We start from the raw sequence: 10,047 nt of genomic DNA, 5'->3' as shown, positions 1-10,047 counted from the left end.
AATAATATATATATTTTTTTACTTTTTATTGTTACATACACAGCATTACCAAACAGATCAGAACAAACTGAACCAGAGCAGTACATATATGTCAACTAGTACTCTATATATACATATCATTGGTGATAGTGATATATACGTTCATACAAAGGAATGGCAGACTATTGGGATTAATATAACAAAATCAACAAAGAAAAAGATGAAAATAGGTCAAGGAAAGATAAGAAAAAATGGGAATAAAACACCTTTATTAGGAAAATAGGTGAAATGGTGGCACAACTCACAGAGGTGCCTGCACATAATAAAACACAGCATCCCGTGGGGAATACATATGCAACACAGAGGTAAATAAATACACCAAGGGTAGAGCTGGAAGTTAAAGGAGAATAATAATGTGTATAGGTGTCTAGTTAGCATGACTTGCCAGGTGTCAGAATGATTATGGTACAGGGTGCATCAGAGTATACCAAAATTGAGAGTAACCTGAATCAATAGGCATAAAGAGGGTGTATAACAATGGTGTAGGGTCATCAGATGCTGTGACAGAGAGTGTAAGTAAAGAGTAAGAAAACAGGGATGGATATATGTACATGCCAAAGTAGGCAGGATTCACTGGAAGTGTACATACATATAAAGGCCAAGATAAGAGCGCTGAGATGTTAGCTTATCACATGCAGTCTAATGATAAGTATGTAGCCGGGATCAGTGTACCTACAAAGTAAATGGAAGGCATGGCTACCTGGCGGTAAACTGTATGGGTGCGGCACATACCCCGACGTGCGTTTCTGAAAATGTACTTCGTCAGGGGGTATTGTCCAGCCAGAACAGGGGGGTTTAAATAGTATGGGAGCCGACAGGATAACATCAGAAGATACGCCGCTCGGAGGACCCAAAAGTTGCCGACCCGTGCGTCATGTGATTGATGACGTCAGAGCACGGTCATGTGATCCAACGTGTCAGAAACATAGAGATGCATGGGGGAGGTCAACAGCCGAGACGTGAGCCAGCGCATGCGGACAGTAGTATTGTATGGGTTGCTGGTGACCGTGGAGGTGAATTGTAGCTGTAAGCAGGCATAATGTGAGATTATACTCAGGAGTAACATTGAACTGCACAAGATGGAGGCATGGAATGTGTGATTGATGAGGAGCATGGAAAGCAGGAGGAGAAGTATAAAAAATTTGTAATGCAGATAACGGTGAGGGAAGTATGTATTGAAAATAATAGGGTGTGATGAGTGAGGTGTCAGAACGGAAGGGACAAGGAAAGGGGAAGGAGAGGGCATGTGTTAAATTACCTAGCAAATATGTGTGATCTCAATGTGAGAGACAGTCAGCCGATGGTATATACAAGTGTAGATAAGGATATGTGAAGTAGAGGGGGAGGAATGGGTTAGTGATGAGAGCAGTAGGGTAAGCAGAGTGTGAGAATATTTGTAATGAGTTTACCTGATGAAAGTGAAGTGTGAGATGTGAATGTACACTAAAGGGGCAGAATGAATACGTGACTGATGAAAAGGGATGGTAGTTGGCTGAGGTGTCAGGAAATTATCTGATGGAATACAGGGGCATCACTATACAGATTTAGAATTTTTGTATTTTTACTAACTGATAAATAATATATTTTTTTACGTTTTATTGTTACGTACACAGCATTACCAAATGTATTATTTATTTCCATACTTTGAAAAGGGGATGATATGAAATTTAATGTTTTTTATGTTTTTGGATTTTAAAACATTTTTAGCATTTTTTTACTCCCCACCTATGCAACGTGAACATGCAATCAGTTGTTCAATAACCTGAAATTCTTCTGAAATTGAAGAGCATTGTCATTTTACCACAGTTCTATGATAGGAGTAGTACCAATACAGACAAGGGGCTCTTCATCATGACAACTCATCATCAGCTTGCAAATTAACCCACTTGCAGGTCATTAGATAACACAACATCTAAGTAGTTATAACAGCTTATCGCTTTTATGACCCAGGTGCACTACTATAATAAATATAAACCAGGAAGGTGCAAAACCAGTAGTAAAAATAATCAATATAAGGGAAGGAAGAAATCACTACTGTAAAAAAATGCACACTACTCCTGAAAATCATAAAAAATAGTGAAAAATCTTTATTTAGCATAGAAAATAGCAAGTGAAATAAAACATAATTAAAAACAGGGTACAAATACTCCATAGTCCTGAGAATATAAATAGAGGGAAAACAGCACATTGCAAGGTATGTGACCACATATAACGCAATATGTAAAGTGTCATATAAACCTCTGGATCACTGTCACGACTGTTGGGTGTTCCAGGACCAGGCTCTCCTTCCATGTCTCTACGCTCATGGCAACCTAGCTCGCCCTGTTCCCGGGTTGCTTCTGATTGTGAAGATGCCAAGGCCACGTACCTTGCCTTAGCTCCAGTATCCGCCCTCAGTCTCTACCCTTCCCCCACCCAGGGAAGAGGGGAGTAGTAGTGTACCATAATACACCAACCAGACTAGCAAGGAGATAAGAACAGGGTTAACGAAAAATACCAAACATAAAAATATACTCAATCAAACAACAGAGGAATGCATCAGAGAGCGGAAGATGGGATTAAACCACAGTAGGTAAAGAACGGAAATTATCACACACTAAAAACCTAGCAACAGTTACAGATAAATCCACCAAACGCCTTCTCCAGCAACAACCACCAGCAACCTCCACCCATGCAGCATAAGTTACTCTGACAATAAGTGCTAGCCCGGACCCAGTTTATATAGGAGATGGGAGGGGCTAACATTGCACAGCTGAGAACCTTAATGCAGGGAAAGTTTCCAGGATCTCTGAACTGAGCTGATTAATCCCTGCACTGCTAAAAAAAAAATTACAATTTGAAGTGAAGAGATCCAGCTTCGGTAAGTAAAATCAAAAAAGCTTTATTCAAATCCATTAAAATGGTAACATTCCTGCCAAAAGCATATCCAGCCGAGAATACCGGAAGAAGAGAGCCAGGTAGAGACTTGAACACGTTTAAAAATTTTTTTGCACCACTAAATATGAATGTGATGTGTTTCTAATCAGTGCAGGAGTAGGAGAAATCAGACGCTGTGGTCTTCTGGCTCCTCTCTGTCACAGTAAACCTGTGACAATCACATTATTACCTATAAGATCCCTCCTGTCCGCTCTCAGACCCCGTCACACCATGCTCTGCCTTCCCTCTGTACATACCCAATGCAGCTAGTAATATTGTGAGAGATTTATGAAACGATAAAATAAAAAAAATTTCTACTGCCCATAGCAATCAAAGACAGTGCAGTTTTTTTTAGCCTTCTGTTCCTGGAAAATTTTAGCTATACTGTAATTGGAATCTTTTAGACAGTTTCATAAATCTGCACCATCATTTCTGCTTTACATAAAATAATGAAAAAATACAGTTGAAGTTATAAACCCCAATCACATTGCCTTTACATGCCATGTATGTGAGCTGTGTGCAGAATCGTGCGTGTATATATATAGTGCTGGACAGCCCGCCTGCTAATACTATGGGTGTGATCAATAGACTGTTATCCAGACACTATGCATCACACTTACCTGCGTGAATAGCGTCCTATACAAGTGGAGCGCCACCAGACGCAGGGCCGCGGGGTACTCGGTACCGGTCCTCTCTGTCTCGGTGCTGGGGTTGTCACGGTGGCTGGACCCGGTCCGTGACCCTGCTAAGGGGCGTCCAATGAAAGGGTGATGAAAGTTTGTCAAGGGTTCGTGACGCCACCTGTGGTATTTGGTCAGGGTGACCGACGCTGCTTAGGTGTCCGCTGGGGTGATGGAATGGCAGCTAGATGGTATACCTTCCCACAGGTGAAGTATATCCCCAGGGCTTCCCAGTAGTGTAGGTGGCAATGATGTGAGGTGCAGTTAATAACGAGGACACAGGGTTGCAGTCTCTTTACCTTTTTACTGAAGACTTCGGGATCTGCAATCCAGAGCACTGCTAACAGGGCTGGCTGAGTCCGGCCGGTCCGAAGGCACATCCAGAGTTCCCTTTGCAGGTGGAGATCAGTGCCTACCAACTAGCGCCTGTGTGTTGTAGTCCTTCCCTGCTGAGCACCATGGGATAGTCCTCACAACTTTCATATTCGTTCTTTCTCTCCGTCCCCCAAGTTTATCTGACTAGGACGCACCCGTTTGATGGGAAGGCCTGGAGTTATTCTGGGACCCTAGAGACGCCCCTCTCCCACAATTGCCCCCTATGTCTGCTTAGGTGATGTAAGGTAGACAGCCAACCTATAATCAACTGTCCTGCCGCTGTTTGAAATAATGCTTGAAGTCTGTTACTTCCTCGGATGTTGCCGATCTCGGGGCACGACTCCTACTGGTCTATCTCCTTGTGCTGTGACCTCGTTTCTCACTTCTCCACAATATCCTTCACTTCGTGTCCTTCCTTAGGATGCCGCCGCAAGGTAGTGCAGGCGCGGCTCCGTAACTGTCTGTCCTTTCTGCTAGGTACCTGCCAGGAACCCACCCCTGACAGGTTCTCCCTGGAGCTCTCCCAGGCTGCGTTCTGTCCTAACTTCCTATCCAACCCCCAGTTTTACCAAAGTGTGAGGAGTGGCCTAATACATAGTGCTTTTTGCTCCCCCTGGTGGCCGGCGCGTGAAGTGTAATGTGTGACTGTGATACCTGGTCAGGTGAACTCCTTTAGTGCAATCAAACATAACATCACTCCCCTTAGTGGCAGAGCGACATTACTGCAACGACCAGGACTCTGGGGCGCTGCACAAGCACTATCTGTTTGCATTTTTGCTACCAGGCAGCCAACCCCTCCATTATAAAGCTTCCTTCATCCCTTTGCATCCCTAATGTATTCCATAAATCCCTATTAAAGGAGTATGTCAATTCTGCATTGTTTCCCTCTTCCCTGCCTCCTCCGATTTCAGTTAACATGGCCTGGAGTATTAGGTTCAGAGGGTTGTAGATTCTCGGAGGGTCTGTAATTCCCTCCAGTACCTCATCCACTGGCGGGGATATGGACTAGAGGAGAGATCCTGGGTCCCTGCTCAAGATGTGAAGGCCAATCGGTTAGTCAGGGCCTTTCATCTAAAATTTCCTGGGAAACCTGGGTGTCCGGTGGACCCCTCTAGAAGAGGGGGGTGCTGTCACGGTTCCACCTCTCAGGGTGTCTGGGATGCAGTTACTGACAGCTCGGCCGTCCAGTCTGGTATAGGGGCGTGCTGAGGCTGTCAGTACTTTAGTTGACAGCATGACCATCCAGTCTGGTTCAGGGGCGTGCTGAGTTGTCAGTGTGCTTATTGACAGCTCGACTAGCCAATCTGTGACTGGGAGGCGTCGGCTGTCTCAGGTGTCCACTATCCCGGGTAATGGCCGTGCCTACTTAACTGAGCAGCTTCTCCAAGACCACTGGCAGACGTACATTCATCTTGTGAAATTTGTGATTTGTGCTCCCTGTACCTTGAGTTCTATATGCTTGATCTATTGCCTGACTTTGGACTTTGTTTTGATCATCCGCCTGTTTAACCCCTTCAGCTCTGATCCGTTATCCTCTAGGTACTCTGACCTCAGAACTTACCTGACTACACTCTTGCCTCTTGCTTCTGTTTATGACGTACCCTCCTGGCTTCTGACCTTGGAATGTTACCTGACTACGCTTTTGCCTCTTTCTTCTGTTTATGATGTACCCTCCTGGCTTCTGACCTTGGACTCAATGACCACTCTGATTCACAGCTTAGCCGTGAGAAGTGACTAGCATCACAAAGCCTCTCACAGAACTGACTATGGAGTGCGGGGTCATTCCACTTGGTATTCATGGTCCACCTCCGGAACGCAGAGTAATATTCCTCTGCTGACTGGTCTCCTTGCTAAAGTTGGCACAGTGTGGACTCAGCTAAGGAGACGTGATTGGGGTAATCATATATAAGGCTCAGTGCCCGAAAAAATCCCCCCACCATCTGAAGCATCTGAAAGTCAGACGGGAGAGAAAATGCCCATGATTGGGGGTCCCCCTGAAGGAGTGAGATTATTATCCCCACACGTTGTTCCTCTGTACCTGAGGAAACCAGACGTAACCTGAAGTACAGTTTACAGGCTTCTCTGAAAACAGCAATCTTGTTACACACCCCAAAGTACCTGTCAGGCAACTCGATCTTAGGCTCCACTATGGTTTGCGTGAGAAACGAGATTCCTACACCAGATATATTAGGGTGCTGCAAAACCACCGTGTGTAAATACCCACTGAGCTGCTGCAATTGTACCATCAGAGCAGTGATTGGATCCATCATGGATCAGAGAAAATGGTTGTGGTCAGAGCTAATGTCACAACAGAGCTGTCGGGTGACACGGGACCAGGGGCTCCTTCCCTGTCCCTAACACTAGGGGGTGCCCTAGCTCGCCCTACTCCCCGGAATACTTCCAAGGATGAAGATACCGGGGCATCTACCCTTGCCATCCCTCCTGAGTTAGCCCTCTGTCTGCTCTCCTTCCCCACCCAGGAAAGAGCGGCGCTACTGTGCATCGTAGTACACCAACCCGACAAACAAGGCAACACAAACAAGGGTTAACAGAAAACTCCAGGCATACAAAATATTCACTCACATACAACAGATGAAAGCATCAGGGCATGGGGGTAGGGCAAAAAAGCAAAATAGAGAAGGATAGGCAATTACCACACAGACAAACCAAGCAATAGTTACTAGTAACTCCTCCAACTCTCATTCTTATAAGAACTCCTCTTCCCCCATTAGCTAAGCAGCAATAAAGCTAGCTCTGACAAGGATTTGTATCAGAGCCCAGATTATAAAGGGGAAAGGAGTAGCTAACCGAGGTCAGCTGTGAGCACAGGGATTTCCAACATGGCCGATTAACCCCTGTTCTGCCAGAAAAAAAATAAGCACGATTAAAATGAAGTAGAAGCGCTCTCTCTCAGTAAGAGCAATCAAACGCTGTGGTCTTCTGGCTCCACACTGTTGTGGTAACCCCATGGCACATAGGGCCTATATAAAACTTCTACGCTATTTAATAATCACCATTGCTATACTTTATAGATAAAAAATTGCCCCTGGCGAACCCATCATCCTTCTGTTCTGAGTCTTTTACTTCCTTCTCAAAGACAGTAGCCATACACCCCACTTCCCAGCTTGTTCTTTTACGCTTTCTCATTAGTCTAACTTCACGTATGCATTTTAATTCCACCCTAAGAACAGAAGATATTGCTCAATGTAACTGTCATGGTCATGGACGAGATTCCGTTGTCCGTCCTCTTAGGGTTAATTCTGTGTGGTCTCCCTTTGAATTAGGGTGGACTATATGTACCCACCTCTGTGTCGAGATCCTCGTCAGTGATACTTCCGTTCTCGGCTGAGCAACTGACCCCGTATATCTGTGTGTACTGCCTGTTCCCATATGCTTGCTTGTGTATCACCCGGTCTGTTTCCCGATTGATATCTGCCTTCTGATCCTGTACCTCCTGTGTCTCTCCTGGTTTGACCTCGGCTACGTCCCCTGACTTTCTGCTAGTTTGTCCCTCTGATACCACGTTGCTCTCTCTGGCTTCTGACTCCAGCTCGCTTCTTGCTACACTATTTGTCTTTCCTTCCGGTTAGCTCGTCGTCCTCCGGTCTGACCTTGGCTTGCCTGACACTTCTCTCATCTCTGCCGACCTGCATTAGCCTCCAGCCACTTCCCCGGTGGTCATTTGCCACAGGTCCTGCTCACCTACGGTGAGCTCAGAGCCGCGGGCACACGGCACGGTAGGAATCCATGAGCACCCCCAGCACGTCCCCGGACACGCGCACAGGCTCATGTACTGAGTCCGATGTGGTGTCTGTGACAGTAACAACCTGTTGTAATAGGGTTTCTTACCCCGGATAGGACATGATTAAAGAAAGTTCTGCAATATTGAACTCTAGTTATTAAGCTCACATAATATATTTAGCATATTTATCAACTACTAGAGTTCTAGAATTCCTTTCTCTGGTTACTAGGTCTAAGCCTCATATAGCAATAAAATTAAACTATTATGGACATAGAAAAGCAAACAATACAAATCTTAAATTTAATGTTCAAAGTATTTAGGCCAAGGACACACACTGACATTAGCTGAAATCAGCACACATAATAGAGTTTGCTACAGTGATCAAAGCTCATCAGACTTCTCCTTAAATATTCAGCAATCTCTGTACCTCCTTCTAACAGCCCATTCAAGGTCTGTCCCCAGCTGTGGCCTGGCTCCCGAAACATGGCTGTTCCCTTCTGGAGTGCAGATGGCTTCCCGTTCTATGCCAAGTGCTGTCAAACTGACAACTGTGTCCAAAAGAAGTGAGAATTCTTCTGCCATAGGCTAAGTATCTACGAGCGGCTGAAAGGGTCACCTACATACCGTATGTGGCTTCATGCATGGAACAATGACTACTAGTTTGGCAAATGGAAATAAAATGTAAAGAGTAATATAAAAATATCCCATAAGGCCTGAAGCGCAGAGAAGAGCCGTGGGCAATCTGTGTTCTACTGTGTGCTACACTGTATATTTGTAGATAAAAATAGTTCCGTAATAGGCCATTCAGATCATGATAGTATTTCACGTAAAATCCAACAAAAAACTCTGTATGTTTCTCTATGAGATTGGAAGCCTCAAGAATTATAGTATCACACACAGGACTCTATGGATGCATTATTTCGACAAGACATTTTTTCTCCATCTTATCCTCATCCCAGAGAATCAGATTGCACTATGCTGACGCTGATCAAACTCTTGAGTTCAGAGTTTGATCAGAGTGTGAATTGCATAATTGGCCCTATTCTTTTGCATGAGGGATTCTACAGCCGTCTACACCTGCCCTAAGGTCTATTCATTGGAACCATATGGTTCGGGGTGTTATGGCTATACTGTATATGGACCCTAAATGGTGGCCATACGTCAATAAAAACTCTAAAATAAAAATCAATTTTTTTTTAAACTTCTCAATGTCTTTTGGAAATGTTCACAAATCACAGTTTGCTTTATTTTTTATGTATTATTTTATTTATTAATATCTATAGTTTTATCCTTTCCACCATTTGGTTGGTGAAGGATACATCAAACTTTTCAGCAAAGTCCAGACACATTACATTAAAGAATGAATTACAGAAAATATGTGATCAGAATATAACAACCTGTAAAGAATGAATGGCAGAAAACATGATCAGAATATAACAACCTGAGCTACTAAAGGAATTTGTACAGAAAAGGCATGTTATTTGACTTTGGTGGCTTTATTACAAATCTTTGCACAGCAATATCAGTATACATCTTCCATTTCACAGTAGTTCGGTACCTGAACAATGATCTATTGATGATATCGCTGCAATAGAGGATGGAGAAAAATCAGACCTTTCACTTTGGATTGTATGAATTATATTAATATACTACTGAATGATATAATCATCTTATTCCATGTAACAATATGAATCAACCACATCTATGCAGAGTCTGCTCTTTCAAATGGATTTTCCATTAAGACATTACAAGGAATCTGTCAGCAGGATCAACCCTCCTACGCCTACAGGTCATAGGAAACTGAATAAAATGATACCTTCATATCTGCTATCTGATGTCTCAGGCTAGAGAAATCCATATTCTTTTTATATGCAAATAAGATGATATGATCTATTGGCCAGACATAGATCTGCATGAGAATCTGCCTCCAGAGCTTATTTTAAATGAAAGGAGTGTGAACCAAATAGTGGATGTTAGCGCTCATCTAATTACATATCTAAGTATGATTATGAGAGCTAAGTGTCAGTTATTACTTGGTTCACACTTCTCACTTCCCCTTTCAATTATAAGCTCTGGAGGCAAATTCTCATGTAGATCTGAATCCATAGATCTTAACAGCTCATTTACATATAAGAGAAATGTGGATTTCTAAGGAACAAGAAAGCAAATTGAAGATATCAAGGTATCACTTTATTCATCTTCCTATGACCTGCATGCCCATATAGATGGTTTAGGAGGGTAGGTCCTACTGACAGATTCCCTTTAAGTGATTTCTCCAACCTACTATAGCCGATA

Source organism: Ranitomeya imitator, chromosome 4 (assembly GCF_032444005.1).
Source record: "Ranitomeya imitator isolate aRanImi1 chromosome 4, aRanImi1.pri, whole genome shotgun sequence".
NCBI classification, from domain to species: domain Eukaryota; kingdom Metazoa; phylum Chordata; class Amphibia; order Anura; family Dendrobatidae; genus Ranitomeya; species Ranitomeya imitator.
Note: the sequence above shows the minus strand (reverse complement) of the source record.